This window comes from Protopterus annectens, chromosome 2.part0 (assembly GCF_019279795.1).
Source record: "Protopterus annectens isolate FY-2018-M chromosome 2.part0, PAN1.0, whole genome shotgun sequence".
NCBI lineage: Eukaryota > Metazoa > Chordata > Ceratodontiformes > Protopteridae > Protopterus > Protopterus annectens.
In genome coordinates, this window is record NC_056728.1 from 1235045245 (window position 1) to 1235064341 (window position 19097).

General features: G+C 39.6%; 1 protein-coding gene and 1 pseudogene across 1 annotated transcript in view; one reads left to right on the top strand and one right to left on the bottom strand.

The window, feature by feature from the left end:
- The window catches only part of ATP10D (ATPase phospholipid transporting 10D (putative)), a 596301-nt gene that overhangs the window by 398970 nt on the left and 178234 nt on the right, over positions 1 to 19097 (top strand). The window lies entirely within an intron of this gene.
- Positions 104 to 222, bottom strand: LOC122793880 (annotated as a pseudogene).

A 19097-nucleotide genomic window follows, 5' to 3' on the forward strand; every position in this document is an offset into this window, starting at 1 on the left:
TTAATTGATTTATCTTGGTTCAAACTGTCAAGCAAAACAAAGGATATAAAGACATAGTGGAAATTTACTTCTCGTGCTGATAAGAACGAACTCCATGGGGTTACTGGTTCAACATCTGGTATTCCCATGTGGTCTCGCATCCAAGTACTAACCAGGCCTGACCCTGCTTAGCTTCTGAGACCAGATGAGATCTGGTACATTCAAGGTGGTATGGCCGTACAAGCAAAATCTGCTGCTTTGTACAATAAATACATACCAAGCTAGAACAGTTTTTGTATCATTGGCCCATCTTAGTATTCCATTGTTCATTTTCCCATTATTAATGGCAAAGGCACATATAGATGTCATCAGTTTCTCTTATTGAAAACTTCCCAAAGGGCATAATTGTTCAAAATCCATTGCATAAAGACAAATGTGTGCAGTCACTAGTTTATCTCAACACAGACTTTCAGTGCCATTAACCATCTTTCAACTATTAAAGGGACTTAAAGAAAACCAACATCAAGGAAGTGATTTTCTTTGCTCCTCAGTGCTTAATACTTCACTCCATACAGCATCCTTATATTGAAAATTATTTTCTTTAAGGTTAAGGTAAACTTCACATTCCTTTGCAGTAGACCAACAGCAGTGACCTTTGTGCACTTGTCAACATATGGATATGCTCCTTGCCTTTAAAATCGGTTTAAGTGGTAAAATTACATTCAGGCCCGGAGGGCAGTCTGCTCGGATATTGATAATCCAGTTCACCTCGCATATTTCAGTCCTGTTGCTTATATCTCCACTTCTAGGACCTTCAAATTCACTATTGATGGCTTTAAACATGAAGGAATGTAGGGGATACTGAATGGCATGATTTGCCAAAGAGCTTTTGTGATCTTTATGCTGGATGTCTTTCAGATGGTGCAACACTCTGTCCTTGAATTGTTGGTTGGTTTTGCCTACATAATAAGCAGAATACTTTAAACAAGTAGCTAAATAAACAATATGTTTGCTGTTACAGGTAGCACTGCATGAAAAATGATATTCCAGCCCCATAATGAGATGTTTGAATAAATTGCTGGTATCTATCACAGGACAGGCTTTACACCTGCCACATTTGAAAGTTCCTTTCTTATTGATAGAACTTTTTCTGGAGAAAACTTTTGTACATAGTAACCTTTTCAAGTTCTTTTTGTTTTTAAAAATGAATTTTGGCCTCCCTCCCACTATTTCTTTCAATTTTTCATTGTGGGTCAACACTGGCCAAAACTTCTTGACAGTGTTACATATGTGCCTCGAATCATTACTATATGTGAGCATGAGACCAAGGGTTGCTGTCCTTTGGAACTGTCATTGGATGGCCTCTGTGCCTTCCTGTTAGAGAACTAGGCTTGTCCTTTTCCTTTTCTTAGGGTTTCTGTTGATTCTGGTTTCATTGAGATGTCTTTAGTTGCATAACCTCTTTCCTTTAAATGACACTCCAATTTAACCTTTTCGCATTCATAATCTGTGTCTTTAGTACAGTCTTGAGATGTGTATGGCTTGATTCTCCATTTTGTTCTTAAAAACATGTCCAGGATGCATGCTGTTCCTGTGTAAATAATGGTTCCTCCATGTTTCTTTCCTGTGGATTGATATGTCTATGCCAGATGTCAGATCCAGTTCTATCATCACATCTAAGAAATCAATTGTTTCTTTGGGACTATTAACTGTGAACTTAAGTCAGTAGAGTGGTTCAAATAATCTGTGAATAGCATCAATTGTGAATCAGCACCTTTCCACAATATAAATATGTCGTCCACAAAACGTCCATGGAATATCAAGTGTTCTTTCCGTGGATTTCTGTCAAAAAATACATGCTCTTGCTCCCATTGAGCTAATACAAGGTTCGAGTAGCTGTTTGCACAAGGGGTCCCCATGGCTACCCCCAGCGTTGCCAAAAGTATTCCTTCCCCTAGATAAAAACATTGTTTTCAAGAATAAGTTCCAAATGTGTACATATTAGGTCAATGTTCACATTCATATCTCTCGGAACCACTGTATTCCTGATGGCTTCAACCCCATAGGTACTGGAAATAGTGATGTCCATGGTTGCCAACAGCATCTCCGAGTAGTCTTCTTTACTGTTCATAATGGAATATAGTGTGCTAAGAAAGCTACCTGTGTCCTTCAATACCATGGTGATACCTTGTTGTAACAGTTTCTTCAATTGTTCCTCAACATATATGGATAGGGATTCTGTAATCCATCCCCTACCTGCTACAATGGGGCGAAGTGGTAGATTCTGTCTATCCTTATGGAGCTTTGGTAAGCCACTTATAGTCTATACAGTTGGATTAGTAACTTACAAAAAATCCTATATTTCCTTAGTTAACTGACCAGTCATCAGCAACTTGAAGAGATCATCTTTCACTCTTGAGACCATTTTATTCAGATCACTTTTGCTGCTCTGTGTATAGGTTCGTGCATCAGTCAGCATTTCTTTTATTCGATTCTGATACCATGGGAGTCCATCAAAACTATGGCTCCTCCCTTATCTGCAGGTTTAATCACTATGTCTTTTCTATTCCTTAGATCTTTCAGTGCCTGTCTTTCCGGTGCTGTTAGATTATGGACGTGTCTAAAACAATCATTTCCTTGTCTCAAGCTTCCTACTTCATTTTCACAGAGCCGAATAAATAAATCTATTGCTGGATGATTGACTGGTGCAAAATTGTTGGGTTTTTTTATGACTTAGTTCTTCTTCCTTGTTCTTTTCAAAAGGTATTTTTCAGGGTGACATTTCTCCTGAAGTATCTGATATCCAGTGCAAACTCACTTAAGTTAGAACACAATGATGGTATAAATGTGAGACCTTTGTTTAGTAGATGAATATGGTCTCTGTTCAGTTCCAACCTAGATATATTTATTACTAGTGTACTATTACTTAATTAATTTTCCTTTTCCTTTCTTAACTCATGGATATGGGATTTCTGTACAAGTTCTGCTTGAGAAAAAACATTAAATTGTGCACTATGGGTTGATGGGCAGCTCCCTCTTTAGGTCTGGTTCCTGTGGCTAAGACAGTTTCTGTAAATCTGTATACCTGCAGGCCTTTGGCACCCACCCATCTACTTCATGGGTAACTCCACCTGCTGTAAGGCAAAGGTCATTGATGCATAAACTCATTTTCCAAATCTATCCATTTTCTGAGACTACTTGTTGGGAGGATGGTTAGAGGAACTTTCCTATGCTAATTCCTTTTTTGTGGCTGGTGCCATGGTATCCACAGGCAAACATTTTGTCCAGAATGGCTTATCCTTGGGGGCAGTGATAATTTCATCTGGTCTCCCGGAGATTGGCTCAGTGGAATCAGGGGCCTTCCTTGCCCGCTCAGAGATCAACTCTGTGAGCTCATCTGCGGGCAGAGTTACCCAGGAAGTTGATGGTGGGTAAAAAAAAGCCTGCAGGTACACAGATTCCTCAGATGAAGGATTGGTGGACTTCAATCACCTCTCTGCTTAAGGATTTCTAGGCTGTCTTCAAATGAGACATTATCAAGAAGTGACTGTGGGAATCCTTCTCCCTCATCAAAATTTGTGTCTTCTGTGATGGATTCTTCCGGAGAATCCTACAGGTTGAGGAAGAATGAAAATAGACAACATGGATGGAATGTTATGGTAAGTACATAACTTCTTTTTAGGACTTGATGCAGATGGGTTAAGGCTATGATCTGTTAAAAAGCTGCTTCCTGTAATACATTGTTTGACTCTCTCCACTTTAATTTTTCTATGTGATTCTGCCAAGTTACTTCACCAGACATTGCTCCTGCTCTGCTCTTGAAAAGGGCCACTTGTGACCAGTGGGCTGTCCCAGGCTATAGCAAATTCTTTACACATTTGCCTTGAATTCCTGCACCCTTCATATAGAAGCGAATTAGTACTTCACAGTATGCTGTATGAGTACGAGTCTCGGCACCTCATTTCTTTCTTAATAAATTGTCAGGTGCATTTTCAGTAAATGTATGTTTCAAGGGTAGAGAATTTTTCTCTCTCTCATGCTAAGTCTATTTTCAATGTGAGAGTGATTTGTTTTGTTTAGAAAATGTCTGTCATTGTTGTGTATTATAGTCTAAACACATTGCATTTTAGTAATTCATTTTTTTACAGCCTGTAGCAACTGCAAAGGTTTGACATTTGTCAGGTCCTATACTCTACTTTATTTGGAATGGTGATCAGAACCATCTGATCTTTCAACGTCCATTATGTAATCATTGTTGCAAAATAATGATACAGTCAAGGATTTCTACATTTAGTTATATAAACTATTACTGTGGCAATTAGCCAAGAGGACTAAAACTATTCCTTGTTAATGCGTGTCCCCCTGTGACAGGGGTGTATAGGGTTTGAATCTTGTCACTTTCATTTACCTATGTGACATTGAGCAAGTCACTTAACTAGATAGTGTTTTGGAATAATTTGTTTGGGTTGGCTCCTTAATGGTCTCCAGGACTGCATGCCTAGCAGCTGTGTGAACATGTTGTTAATTGTCAGCCATTCCCTGTTGCATAGCTGGTGTAGTTCAGGAAATGTTATGGCAATGTCACTAGTACAGCAAATTTTAATGTAACATAGGCAATTTATTCTTAAAAGACAGGAAGTACTTTGTTGTAGATGAAGCACTGAAATGCAAAGTTCTGTTTCATGTGAAATTATGCAGATTTTTACTTCTGTAGAGACTGTATATATTGACTTAGTATAGGTTATGGGATGGTTAATATTTCTTACACTCACATAGTCTTCTATTTAAATTGTGCTTCATGTGGACGGATCTTAAGGTATGATACTAGTTATCTTTATATACTCTCATGTAGTCCATCCATTTATTTCTTCATAACAGTAGGGGGTGTACACAGTATAAAGTGACTATAACTTCTGTTGGACGCTGTTTGTGGAAGAAATTATCTTATGCCCTTATCTGGTCATTTTTAAATGGTCTTTAATCTGGCTTTTCTGGACTAGTGAGCATGTGTGTATCCTTGAATTAAGTTGGAATACTTTGGCTACTGTGTTTTTGTGTGAAACAAATTTGAAATATGTCATTATTGTTACTTTGAGAAGGATGCAGCCAACAATATAGCTATGATTGCTGAGTATGGGGGGATGGCAGTAGGTATAAATGTGCATATAATCCACCACTGGCCAAATGTATTTTCAGTGAATGTGAGTTTCTGTGCTTTTTCAGTTAATGAGTTTCAAGGGAAGAAAGGTTTACTGTTGCTCATGCTAAGTCTGCTTTCAGTGTGAGACTGTTTTGTTTAGCAAATGGTCATCAGTGTTTAGGTTCATAGGTTCATACTAGGCTATCTGCCCTAGGGCATTTATAAGCCTAGCAAGAATGTGTTTGGCTTTCGCCACCCATTTTAAATTTATTTTGCTATGCCCTTTTTCGAGGTTAGTATACTGTGCCTCTGTCTAACAGTGACACAGAAGTGATACCCGGGGTAAACCTACGATCTCCCATCCACTCATCAAGATTCCTCTTGAAGAGAGTCAATGAGGGACTCTGCCTAACCTGGACTGGGATTTTATTCCAGAGTGAAGGGAGCCTCTGGGTTATGAATCTGTCCCTCCAGCATGTCCTATTTATTTCAGTGCTGAGGTTCAAGTCTCTCGAGCACGTAGCTCGATGGGATTTGGATTTTCTGAGGTGCAGCATGTCCATTAATTCTGGGTTGGACATGACTTTATACGTCAGGCACAGATCGCCTCTGAACAGGCGGTATGCCACTGAGTAGAGCTGGAGTTTCTTTAACCGGGCAGCATATGGCATCTGTTTGAGCCCTTTGATCCTCTTGGTGAGGTACTTTTGGGGTCTTTCCAGTTGCTGCAGGTGTCTGGTAAGGTACATCCCAAAAGGGGCATTGTACTCAATTATGGGCCTGATGAGGGATGAGTAAAGAGGCACGATGACGTCCCTGATCTAGATGTGAATCCCTTCATGATTAGGTGGGCTATATAAAATGTTTTTCTAACCACTTTGGCCACGTGGTTGTCAAATGAGAGATTGCTATCAACTTGGGTCCCCAGGTCCCTAATTACTTCTTCTGCACTTAATGGATTACCACCTATGTGGTAATTTGTGGGCACTTTGTTTTTGCCAAAGGGAATGACTATACACTTTTTGGCATTTAGCTTGAGGCCATGGCTCTGGCACCAGTTGTCTGTTTCTAAGAGGCCCTTTTGGAGGATGCTTGTGTCGGCTGGAGAGTCGATTATGGCGCCCAGTTTGCAGTCATCTGCGAACTTGGTCAGCCACAGTCCTTCCGTGTTGGCCTGTACCTCCGAGAAATATATACCGAACAAGAGAGGTCCCAGGACTGAGCCTTGTGGGACACCACTTGTAACTGGTTTGGAGTCTGACATGGCTCCAGCAATTCTAACCATGTGGGTTCTGTCCTTGAGCCAGTTTGCAATCCATCTAGTGACATAGGGGTTTATATTTAAGCTGGTGAGCTTATCTATAATGCCCGAGTGGGGTATTGTATCGAAGGCTTTGCGAGGTCCAGGTAGGCTGTGTGGACCACCTTCCCTCGTCAATGGCCTTGGTGACTGTTTCAAAGAAATCAACCAGGTTTAAGAGGCAGGATCTGCCCTTAACAAAGCCGAACTGGGTAGGATCCAGTGTTTGTAGGTCCCCAATATCTTTATTTATGAGGTCCATGATGATTCTTTCCATAGCTTTGCAGACCAAGCTAGTCAGGCTTATGGGGCAATAGTTTCCAGGATCCGTTGAGGCACCACCTTTATGGAGAGGGACCACTGTTGCTGTACGCCACTCTTTGGGCACATATCCTGTAGTAAGGCTGAGATTGAACAGTAGTTTTATGTTTGGGTTTAGCTCTTCTTGGAGTTCATGTAGGACACAGCCCGGGACACCGTCTGGTTCCATTGATGCTGTGTTTTTTGCTTTGGAGAGGGCGGCTCTTACCTGAGCATCTGAGATGTCAGGGGGGCAGCACTCTGCTGGGATAGATATTTGCCCTTTTGGTGGGGAGGGGGGGGGAGAAGTTTGCGCTGAACCTGTCAGCTAGGATGTTGGCAATGTCTCTGGGTTCGGTGTATTTTTTGTCATTTTGGACTAATTCTGAGCATATCTGGGAATTACCACCCAGGTTCCTAACATAACTAAAGAAAGCCTTGTGATCATCCTTAGTGTCCTGTGCAATTTTTCTCTCGAAGCTGGCCTTAGACAATTTTATGTGTGCCCGTAGTTTTTTGCTAATACTGATCAGTGATGCCTTCCCTTTTTGGGATTTTGCTCTATCATTTAGTAGCTTCCTCCTTCTATTGTATAGTTTGTTTATGGCTGGGGTCCACCAGACAGGACGTCTGCCTTTGGAGGATTGGGTCTTGGTTTTATTTGGGATCGCATGATCCATGCATTCCTGAAGGTGTTCATAGAATGCATTTATAAAGGATTCTGTGGTCTGGGCCGTATTTTCCACAGGCCCGGGGGCTTTGAAGGATTCTACCTCAGTTTTGAGGAGTGTGAAATTTGCTTTAGAGAAGTTTTTCACTGTGGTTTTCTGGGCAGGGGGTGGGGTTGGGATGTGAATATCCAGTGAGATTAGTTTATGGTCTGATCTTACCAGTGAGGGATACACTTCTGGTCTGGAGCATAGAGTCCCCATGTTGGTGATGATCAGGTCCAGTATGTTTTCCCCTCTTGTGGGAGTGGTAACAAGTTGTTCCATAGCATTTGAGTTTATAAATTCTAGGAACCATTGGGCTAGGGTGTTGGAACTAGAGTAATGCTCCCAGTCTATGTTTGGGTAGTTGAAGTCGCCCAATATAATGGTGTTTGGAGAGACCTTCATATTTTCCAGTGTTCTCAGGAAGGCCGAGTGGGTTTCCTGGGTTTGGGAGGGTGGTCTGTAGCAGGCTATAAACTGGAAGGCAATTTTACCCACTGTTAGTTGCACATGGATAGTCTCTGATGCTTCGTGCTTTGCCACCAACCTGGAGGTGTGGGTATCTTTGATGAATATTGATACTCCCCCTCCTTTTGTGGTTCGGTCCAAGTTTTGGGGCCGAAAAGCATGGTATGAGGTATAACCTGGAAGTGCTGGGGTGCTCTCGGGAGCCCTGAACCAGGTTTCTGTTACTGCACAGATATCGATGTTCTCCATGCTAAGGAGAGTTTCGAGTGAGTGCATCTTGAGGTTTAGACTTCTGGCATTGAGTAGCATTACTCTTAGTTTCTTATCCCTTGTGATACCTATGGAGGTGGGTTTGTCTTTTGAGCCTTGCCTAAAAAAGGCACTATGGGGGTAGCAAGAGCCTTTGCCAATATCCGAAAGCCCAGGGGTGACAGGTGCAAGCCGTCCCTAGCGAAGCATCGTGGCTTGTCGAGCATATCATCCCAAGCTGACAGGCATTGGATCCCTTTGAATGACACAAGTACTTAAGCCAATTGTCGAAATTGATCATCTTGTCTTCATATTGTGGCATCGTTCTTGGTGAGGGTAAGATGCTACTCAAGGTCAGGGTCATACCGGCCTGCGCTACATGCTCAGAGAGCTCCTTTATGTCTCTTTTCATGTAGTCCAGGGAGGTACGTCTCAGGTCATTCACACCAGCATGGACAATGACTGAGTCATATTTGTACTTACCTTGGAGTGACCTGAGTGCTTGTGTTATGTGGCGGATCCTAGCGCCCGACAGGCTGCTCACCGTGACCCTCTCCTTGTTCAGCCTGGTGAGCGGGACGTCAGTGTGCCTGACGATAGAGTCACCTATTACAAGTGTATCAGGTGTGTTGTTTAGTCTTAAGGGCTGTGACTGTTCGGCACACTGGCTTTGTGAGATATGTGTTGCACGTGTTTTGTTTTGGGGTAGCGGCTGCTTGGGTGTCTGCTTTGGAGGTCTCTGCTGCTTCGGCAGATCTTTATTTAGAGCCTCTGAATATGTTTTTGTGTGATTATGTGTTTGGTTTGCTGTCGTGGTAGGTCTATGTGAGACTGGAATTGTAGTGAGTGTGGTTTCCTTCTCCTCCTGACTGGTTATGCCAGTACTGAGTTGAGAGAGCTTAGCCTCCAGTTTGGCTATATGGTTGCATCTCTCACATGTGTTGGAATTTGTTGGGAGGAGGAGAGGGTTGTCTGTGTATATGAAGCAGTTGTAACATTGCCTCAAGATTCCCAGATTCACCAGCTGGACCGGAGAGGAGATTGACAACTGACCTTTGGACATGCTAGAATAATATTGGGAATTCCTTAATAATTGAAAACCAGGGCCAGTGGGGAGTGAGGGTGTAGTGCTTTTAATTTTTAGTGCTGACTTATATAATTGCTTTAGTGAGCAAGTGCCAGGTAACTTAAGTGCAATGTGTTACAGGTAACTTAAATGCAAAAACGACAAACAGTAACTTTCTTTGTGCTATAACATTTGAAATAAAGACTTTAAATCAAATCTCTGTAATCGATGTAAAAAACAAAAATAAATAAATATGCACAGTGACAGGTTTTAACAGTGTTTATGATAATTGGGGAGAGAGAGAGAAGTAATGGGACACTGGAATGGCCTCAGAATGGGTGGGTGGGAGTGTGTCTAGTCCATTACCCTACCTAGGGCCACATATGTCCATGATGCAGCTCTGCTCCCATACTAAAACCTGTATGTAGCAAGGGAGTTTGACATCATGGGCAACATACCTATTTACCATCCTGACAGCTAACTATATTGTCAATTAATGACAACTCTTAAACTGTCCTAAAATATTTGAAAATAAGTTATTTAATGGCCTAGTAATGTTTTCCTACCTTTGAAAAAAAAAGGAGTTTGGTAGTTTATAAGCTGTTAGTACGTAATTATGTCTTGTAAGCTGATAAACTCTTCAGTGCCCCCTACAAGGTGGTGCCCAGGGCAGCTACCCCTTCACACTGCTCCTCCTATGGCTCTGATGTAGCAACCAGTTTAGATTCCAAGAGTCAAAGTGATTTGTGGAAAAAGTTTTTTCTCCACTCAGTGCTTCCATTCCTTGGCTTTCTGTACCCAAGTACGTAAAAGGAAGCCCATCTGTTAAGTTTTGAGTCAGTGCTAAAAACCCATTTTTAATTTGGGCTTTGCTGGTAACAGTGTGTTTACCCCATTATTAGGTGTAACTTAGTACATACATATGCCTTCACTTCTGCTTTTCTTTCAGGAGTGTCACAGTGCCAGCATGCTATTCCATTACCTCAGCCATAGCTTCCAGCTCATCCAAGTGTTTCCATCCCATATGAGAATATAATCCATCCATTGTGTTTCTAGGTGTGTGCCATACAGCTTCCTTCCATTGGACCATACCTAGATCAACTCCATCAGGGATCCCTGAAAAGGCTTTCTTGCATGGTGCCTGAACCACCTCAGTTGATTCTTGATAGTATGAAGGAGCAGAGCTGTCCTGTATGACCATCTCCTCACTCTGTGTAGATTAAGTTTACCAATCCATAGACTTTAAAAATTGCTGCACATTGAATAACAGCTTAATTCTAGCTCTCCCGGTGTGAAAACAGAAACTCAGCAGAGAAAGCCAGTGGACTTTTGTGTTTCTGGATACATTTCAGTAATTGGCCATTAAGTGCACTGCCTGGATGGCAGAAAAAAGTACAGAGGAACTGAAGGAAAATTGGCTGCAAAAGGTGAGGAAAAAAACACTGACTGGGGAAAGTACTGAAGCAGTTCACCAAAAATCAGTGCAAGCTCCAGACATGACTTCAGTAACCTAGAGGAAACCATAAGACAACTGCACACAGAGCTGGTGAAAATAAAAGAAACACTGATGGAATATAGCAACTCAGCAACAAAAGGCTGGAAAAATGGAGGAAGCTTTAAAAAGATGTTCAGAGGTGATAAAACTGCAAAAATCTGAGGTTGAAATGAAGAAAAGTCTGCCTGAATACGAGACTGCTCAAGGAGAGATGTTTAAAAAATAATAGAACTAGAGGACAGAGCATGTAGGGAAAACCTGAGATTTGCAGCTGTACCAAATAAGCTGGAAGGGACAGACTGTATTAATTTATGAAAGCACAAATAAGCAACTGGACTGGTATTCCACAGCAGGAGTTGTTAATTGAAACAGCACATCATGTGTATGCCCCAAACCTGGCTATTAGAAAGCAACATGGACCTTTATTTATAAAGATGTAATCCTACCAGCAGAACGAGTTGATTCTGACAAAACTGTGGCAGAAGGACAAAATACTAAAAGTGGGAGACAGCGTAGTGTTTGTGGAGAATGATTAGTCATACACCAAGCAGAAGAAGAGCAAATTTATTCCACTTTTCAGGGAATATCAAGAAGAAGGTGCGAGATTCAAACAGCTGTACCCAGCTGTCTTCAAAATATTTTTCTGTGGAGGGACAAAATCATTTTTTGATGAAGTACATGCTAAGGGAAAGATCAGTTTGTCCAACAAAAAGTGAGCTGTGAAATAGCAGGAAATTCTACTTGTTCTTCTGGTAATAAAGACCACAGAGAGACTGTACCCGTGCAAACTTTTCCAGTGTTTCAACAGAAAATGTTGGAGAGAAGGAAGAAAGCATGAGAGCTGACAAGAAGAACCGAGAGTATGTTGGAAATGAAGTAGATACATTATTTGGGAGATGGAGATGAACAGGAATAAAACCAATAACTTGGAAATTGACAAATGTGGGATTACAAAGCAATAATTATATTTGTGAAATATGACAGAACAAGAAAATCTGAAAAAAATTGACTTTTTTGGACTTTGTTGGACTTGTGGGGGACTCTAAAGTATATGCCCTGCTTCATGTCATTAATGTTCAGAAAATTACTTAGAGGAGGGAAAGAGGAGGGAGAAGTTTAACTGCAAGTAAAACTTTTTTTTTTCTTAATAGTATTATTTTTATAGTGTATGATATTCTTTGCATGCTATAAAGTAATTTTTTTCAGTTGTTTTAAGTGTAATGGGGATACTGGTGTAAACAGGTGCTCCTGTTTTTCTCTCCCTTCTTTCTCTTTGTTCGGCTTTATGACATTTAGGTACTGCAGTGTAAAACAAAAAAGCCTAGCAATCCATCAAAGAAACCTCATTTCCACTACTTGTATCTGTGAGGTCTTTCCTTATTTGTACTTACTGCTGATGACCATCATTAAAGATGGCAGCATAGACTGACCAGTAACTTCAGAGTTTTTCTGCTGTTTAAAAGCTCATTAGAAGGCATTCGATAAAACAAATGCTTCATGCGCTTTGCCTTTTGATCACATCTTTGCCATTACTGTATTTTGCTGTTGGTGTGTCCTGTAACTCACCTCTTTATCAAGTGTCATCTAATAGTTGATAAATTTTAGACAAGAATATTTAATATTTCCTGACTTGGATGATTGTTGGCCTTATAGTTTCCCATCCCCATGTCTGGTCCACAGTTGTACTCCCCTATGTTTTTTTGATCTAATGGCAGTCAAATTATTCTCCATCTCCTTTGTTTGGATGCGTACAGGATTACTACTTTGGGTAGTATGCTGTTGGTAGTGACAGACGCACCAGAACCTGGCAGATTTTTCCTGGATTGCAGCCTTCCTTCCTACATTGGTGGATTCAGCCAGTCTTAACCTCCAGATTAAATTGTGTAAGCTCTAATTTGAGAAGAACATACCATTCATACTATGATTGTTCATTGTTGGTTGTGATTTACCCCTGCCCACTCCTTTAATATCGGACATTTGGCCAGTTGCTTGTTGTACGGACCCCATCCAAGTAAATTGGCAACTATGTTGTCTTTTCATCAGAAATCTGATAGGTAACCAGGGAAGGGAGGGCTGCTATGGAATATGAGCCACAACCATTGGATTGTTGTCGGGTGTGTTTACCAAGTACTGTAGTTTAGACTTCCACACCAGGGCCTGCAGTACCTCTTTTGCCTTTTTGATGATCTTGACTCTCTTTTTGTTTGTTTTTCCCCAGATCTTTTAACCACTACAGAAGATTGTTTTAGATTAGATTTAACAGATTTCAAAATTCACCATATTAGTTGGTCTTTGAGAGGGTCCTCTTTTATGGTTGCTTTATTCCTCTACTCACTCCTTTGCTTGTGATACATTAACTGCTACCACGGTGGCTTTAGGTATTTTTGCAGGTGAACTTAGTTTATAATTGCTTTCTATTATTTGTCTTAATATAGCTGTGTGTGTATGTTTGCTTTTTTGCAGGTGCAACCCCGTGTCCATGCAGGTTTAAGAACTGTGAATGCTGGGAGATTTGAGTTGCTTAGCCCTTTAACATGGATGTGGTGTATCAAATGCACCCCATGCACAGGAGCTCAAGATAAGAGCTACATTAGGGGTTCATTCAGTTTGACTGCATTGGGCTGTCTCAGAGATAATCACCTGATGTGGGCAGTACTTTAGTGCATCATTCCCTAGGAGTTCACTTATTTAGCTTATCAGAGAGTTTTTCTAGGTATGTTTGTGTTACGTACTTGTATTAGAACATTCCTCTAATCAAATCAAAGTCTGCTCCATTAAAATCAGATCAAGCTAGAGGTGAAGGTATGAAAGTAGAAGTTGGGTGTTAAGTCTTAGACTTTTAACAGAAGATGCATCCAGAACACCAATGGTTTAAATTTCTCTTTAATCAATGTATAAGTAAATAATTCTACAAAGTAAGAGGAATGTTGAAGTAATTTTACAGAAGTATAGCTTAAGGTTTGCTGTTTTGTGCTGGAAGAAAACCTCAGTGATAATTGTTTTTAAAATGGTAGAGCTTAGCAGTTTTGGTCATGCCTTCCTTCAGCTCATACTAATTGAGCAGTCAACATCCAGCAGACTGTAACCAAACATAAGCCACAAAACACAGCAGCCTTGAGTAAAGAGGAAAGGTCCTAAAAACATAGTGTAGTCACCTACATTCTTTTGGCAAATAAGTGACCTTTGCACTTGCATTCATGTATCCTGCAGTAAAGTGGTGCTGTAGTCACTGCCTGTGGTCTTGTAAAATTATCCCCAGCTATTTGACCAAGGCGGGGGAAGTTTTTTTTTTTGGATGTATTACCATCATTTTTCAAACAGCAGAGCCTTTTTCAAAGTTTAATTTATAGTCTTTGAAATTAAATTTTTTATCTACTTCCAGCAATAGCACATTTTTTGGCTGAATATTTGGCTTCTGTCTGGCCTGATGCAAGTCTAGCGGCACCCCACTTCTACTCTTGTGAAACTGTGCTTCAGGACGCTAGGTGGCAGGAAAACTACTCCCATTACAGTTTGGTTGATGAATGATCACTGGATTTCTGTGTAGTTTTTGAAATGCCATACCATACCATACCATACCATACTGCACTCATCTAAACAACTTTAGAGTAATCATTCAGAGCAACTCTGAACAGTCATTGTTTGCAGGTTTACTGTATTTACTGAGCTCTGAATGCAGATTTTATCCACTTTGCTTTGTTTCCTCATTTTTAAAACTGTAGTGTATACTTGATATATATAAATAATGGAGAAGGTAATACTGGATAAGTTATTGCCAGAACTGGATAGGGTGGGACTTGAAACCATATATCAGCATGCGTTTGTTGAAAATAGATCTATTACCACCTGTAACATGATGTTCTATAACAATATAATAATAGCTGTGAATGAAAAATTGTGCTGTGATGTGATTTTATATAGATTTAACTTCAGCATTTGACAGGGTCATGCACAAAACACTGATCAATAAATTAGTACAACTAGGTATTGATGTATTGTTGATAAGATGGATAACTGCATGGCTTAAAAATAGGACATGGCAAGTGTCTCACACCAACTGGACAGGTGAAAACCTTGGTTACAGTCAAGGTGTCCCACAGGGCTCTGTACTAGGCCCTTACTTGTTTAGATTGTATCTTTCAGACCTTACTTTTTCATCGGAGGTGTTCGACAGTCTATATGCTGACAACCTGAAATTGGGTAAACTGATTACAAGTGTTACAGATAAGGCATGCCTGCAAAATAATTTGACTAAATTGACCATTTGGGCACAGGAGAATAATATGTTGATAAATACATCAAAAACTAAGCTTATGAGATTTGGGAGACTGAAAGGTGAATATTTAATACAGTGCACAGTGATTGAAACTGTCAACTCGTTTAAGGACCTGGGTAATATGGGTAGATTCAGCTATGTGTTTTTCTAATCATATCAACCAATTGGCTAATGATAGTTATAAAACTATAGGTTGTATAAAAAGATTTATAAAGTCTAGGAAATCAAACATAATGAAGTCGTTATTTGTTAGTTACCTTAGACCCCAAACTTGAGTATGGAATAACAGTATGGAAACCCTATAGGAAAACAAGCATGAATAAACTGGAAAGAGTACAGCGGAAGTATACTAAGGGCATCCATGGATGTGAAATTCTAAGTTATTATGAAAGACTAAAATATCTGAACTTGAACAGTGTCTCTTACTGATATTTAAGAGGAGATCTTATTCAGGTGTCTAGGGCATTTAGGGACAACTACCTCTGGGAATGTTTGGGGTTATCAAAAAGACTCGTCAGATAACCCATGTAGAAGATTCTGTAGGAATGAGAAGTGTACTAATTGGTTCTCTGACAGAGTAGCTGATGCTTGTAACAGACTACCAAATTACATTAAAGCAAGTACTAGTTTAGATATTTTTAAGAACAGCCTAGACATTTATTAGGGGAACAAGTGTTCTGGCATATTGGCAAGCTAGAAGGGCTTTAATGCCCGTGCTCGCAACATTTGTATGTATGTATATGTAGTTGTCAATCTTTTTGAGATCCATATACTACAGAGTCTGAAAGAATGAGGTTTTATGACATATTTGTTTGTTACATGGAAGATGCTTATAAGCAGATTTGGGGAACTGGCTACCCCTCTTCTTTCCAAGCCAATCTTGTATGTGAAGCAGTTAACCTTAACACACCTCTTCACTCATTAAAGCCTAGTAATGCTTCAAGGCATGTCTGCAGTTACATCCTACTGAAACCTCTAGGTATCTTATATAGCCTTTTCTTATTTGCATTAAAATGTCAAAACCATGCTACACACCAGCTATTGAAACATTTAATCTTAAAGCTAACATGATGGGTAACACAGCTGCACTATTATTTGACCTCTTTCTAGTGCTGCTTTAGCAATAGCAATATTAATTGGTGTTCTATACTGTTTATATAGCTATAATTTTATATTCTTGTAAATATTACCACAGCCAAGTATCTCAGATGTAACTGCTGAACTTCATATAAAGCCCACAGAAGGATGAATAAAATGTTGCTTGCAATGTGGGCAGCTTTAGTGGTTACTGTGATATTGTAAATTGTTTACAGAACATTACAAAATTAATATTTATGACTTATAAAACATAGAATCTGATGAACATTACCGCTATAAATGTATGTGCTGAACGGTTTGACATTTACATTTCTTTAATAACCCTTATGGCTTCAGTGATCTGAACATTTGTTTGAAATGCTGCTTCCATCTCGTGTTTACTACTAAAATTAGATTTAGTTCACATTTGTTTTTCCTACTCTGTTAATATTTACATATTTCAATTTTCTATGGGATTCACCAAGTTCTGTGATTACTCCATGTTTGTGAAGTTGTCCTATTTTATTTTTTTGTGAACTTCTTCAGCCGGATGTAACAATGTGAGGTATTGCCAGGGAGAGTAAGGCAGTGCATGTGTAACGTGCCAGCATAGTTAGCTGGAGTTTTGTAAATAATATTGTATCATTTGACTATCACACTGACTTGTACAGATGCTTGTGTTAAAAATGTATCAACAGTGTTATAATTGATTAAATGTTTATGTTTAAACAAAGAATTAAGGGAAGATTAGAGGTTTTTGAAACTGTAACTTTCAAATACTGCAACAGAGATTAGCAAAGCTCTGAATGTGTATTGTGCTAGAGTTAGGTGATCAAATGTGATGTCATTCTATAACCAGTACTGGGAGGATGGAACTCAGAGCAGCTTGTTTTGTTTTCTTTTGGAACCTGATATATAAAAGATCTATGACAATTATCACAGTCAATTAGTTTAGTTCAGTTAGGTGGAAGCGCATCACATTGCCTTATGGAAGTAAGCATCTCAGCATCTTATTTTGCCTTGTATTAACTTAGCTAGGAAGCAATTATTCTTTAGACAGTCAAAAAATACAGTGAAATTAGTTTAGTAGTCCTTTTCTGCATCTGTTTGAATCTGTCCAACTGTGTTGTTTTTATTTCTCCTGTGATTGAAACACTGATGTTTATTGTACTTTGATATTTAGTAATCTCATGTTTTCTGTTTTATTTATTATTATTAAATATTTTATACCTTTTATTGTGGCTGGTCTTTTAGAGAATACTTTTAATGTCTTGAGAGTACCTGTGCTTATTTTAGTGATGCCTTGGCCACCCCTGTCTACTTTGGTTACACTCTACCCTGTGTTAGTATTGATTTTACTCAGTATAATTAGATACCCTTGTAAGAGCCTGATGGTGGCTGATTGGTGCCAGCAAGGTTACCTTATAGTCTGGGCAGAAGGGTACAGCTAGTAAATCTGTACCAGCCTTTTCCAGGGGTGTGTGTGAGAAAATCAAATACCCAGGTTTAGGTGCGTCAGCTACTTGGAACTGGGACACAGTGCTCTAAAGTGTGTCTTGTTTGGGATCTGGAGAGACAGAGTCAGTTCCCAGTGGAGCATATCCCCTGTGTACTCTTGGGGGAAATTGTGTTTGATGCAGAGAGCTGCATTTGAAAATGCTTTATAAGTTCATTCTTGTTTTTATTTACCATCTGTCACCAGTGTCAAGTGGTGAGGATTCAGGCTCCTTTGATTACTGACCTGGGGTAGAGAGACTGACACACGGGCTGTGCCTACAAATGGTCTCTTGTGATGAGTGTACTACCCAGTAAAGAAACTAAATAAATGTGAGGCCATAGCTTAATTTTGTCAAACATGTCAGGTTGCAGTCATTGGGACTTAATAATACAAACCTCCAGAGGTCCACTGGAGCGAAGGCAAATTGTAGCAGTGCTGCCCTTTCTAGCTGTGTGATTGAGTTAGCATAGGTTTAACAGGAAGGATGCACACTGAACATGGCTGTTCCCATTTTCAGACATAATCAGGTATGATATTCGAGGTGTACATGCAGCAAAAATATTAAGTGCATAACAGGCAAAATTAACTATGTTACAAATGTGAGTAAAAGAACATGCTGAATAACATTTAGTAGTTTCCTCGTGCTTTTATGGGATTCTAATTAGAGGTTTTAAACACCATGTAACAGTTACAAGATTAACATTTCTGCCTTCATGTTTGTAACTGTAATGATGTACTATATGCACATACAAGAATATTTTACCAGAGTTCGTAGGAAACGAGATAAAGAAATAAACTGATTTTTAAGATGTAGGTAGAAATAATTTAATTAGACCCATGGATATTGTTGCAATTAGATATGTTTAAACCTTGTAGTAAAGATATGATGGAAGACAGTATAGCTTTGGTGAAAGAAGTGTCAGACTGCAAGGCATGGTCCCAAAAGAGTTAAACATTTTAGATGTTGTGAGATAATGAAGCATCAAAAGTTGTACTGGAAAGTGTTTAATTTTTCTTCGCAGATGGCTTTTTACCCCTCTACAACCCTAAAGTGTGCACCATGTTTCAAGCAGGTTAATGCTGTGAAATAGCAAGTACATGTTCACAGTGACTGGAGTTTTGCTGGAGTAAGAGCAAAATGACAAGTATTCTTTGTATTCCCCCTTTTAGATCTGAAAATGAACACAAGAAAAGTACATGTTATAGCATGGGAACAACTGGTCCTTGCACTGTGAAAACACTCACAGTACATTGATGTTTTATAGGCCAGACCAGTTTTAACATTACCAGAATAAAGTGGAAATTTCTCAGAGTTACAAGGGATTCTGAGATAACTGCTCCTAACATGTTCTGCTGTTGAACGCCCCATCTGTAACCAGGCGTTGATGAGCTTGTCATCCATTTTATTAAATTTGTTTTTAATTCCTTGGCAAATATCATTATGGATTAACTCCCTTTTTTAGTACCACTCTTGCAACAGTGACCTTTGCAGTACATCATGGCAGCAGAGCAGTGAGTTACATATTAATTGACATT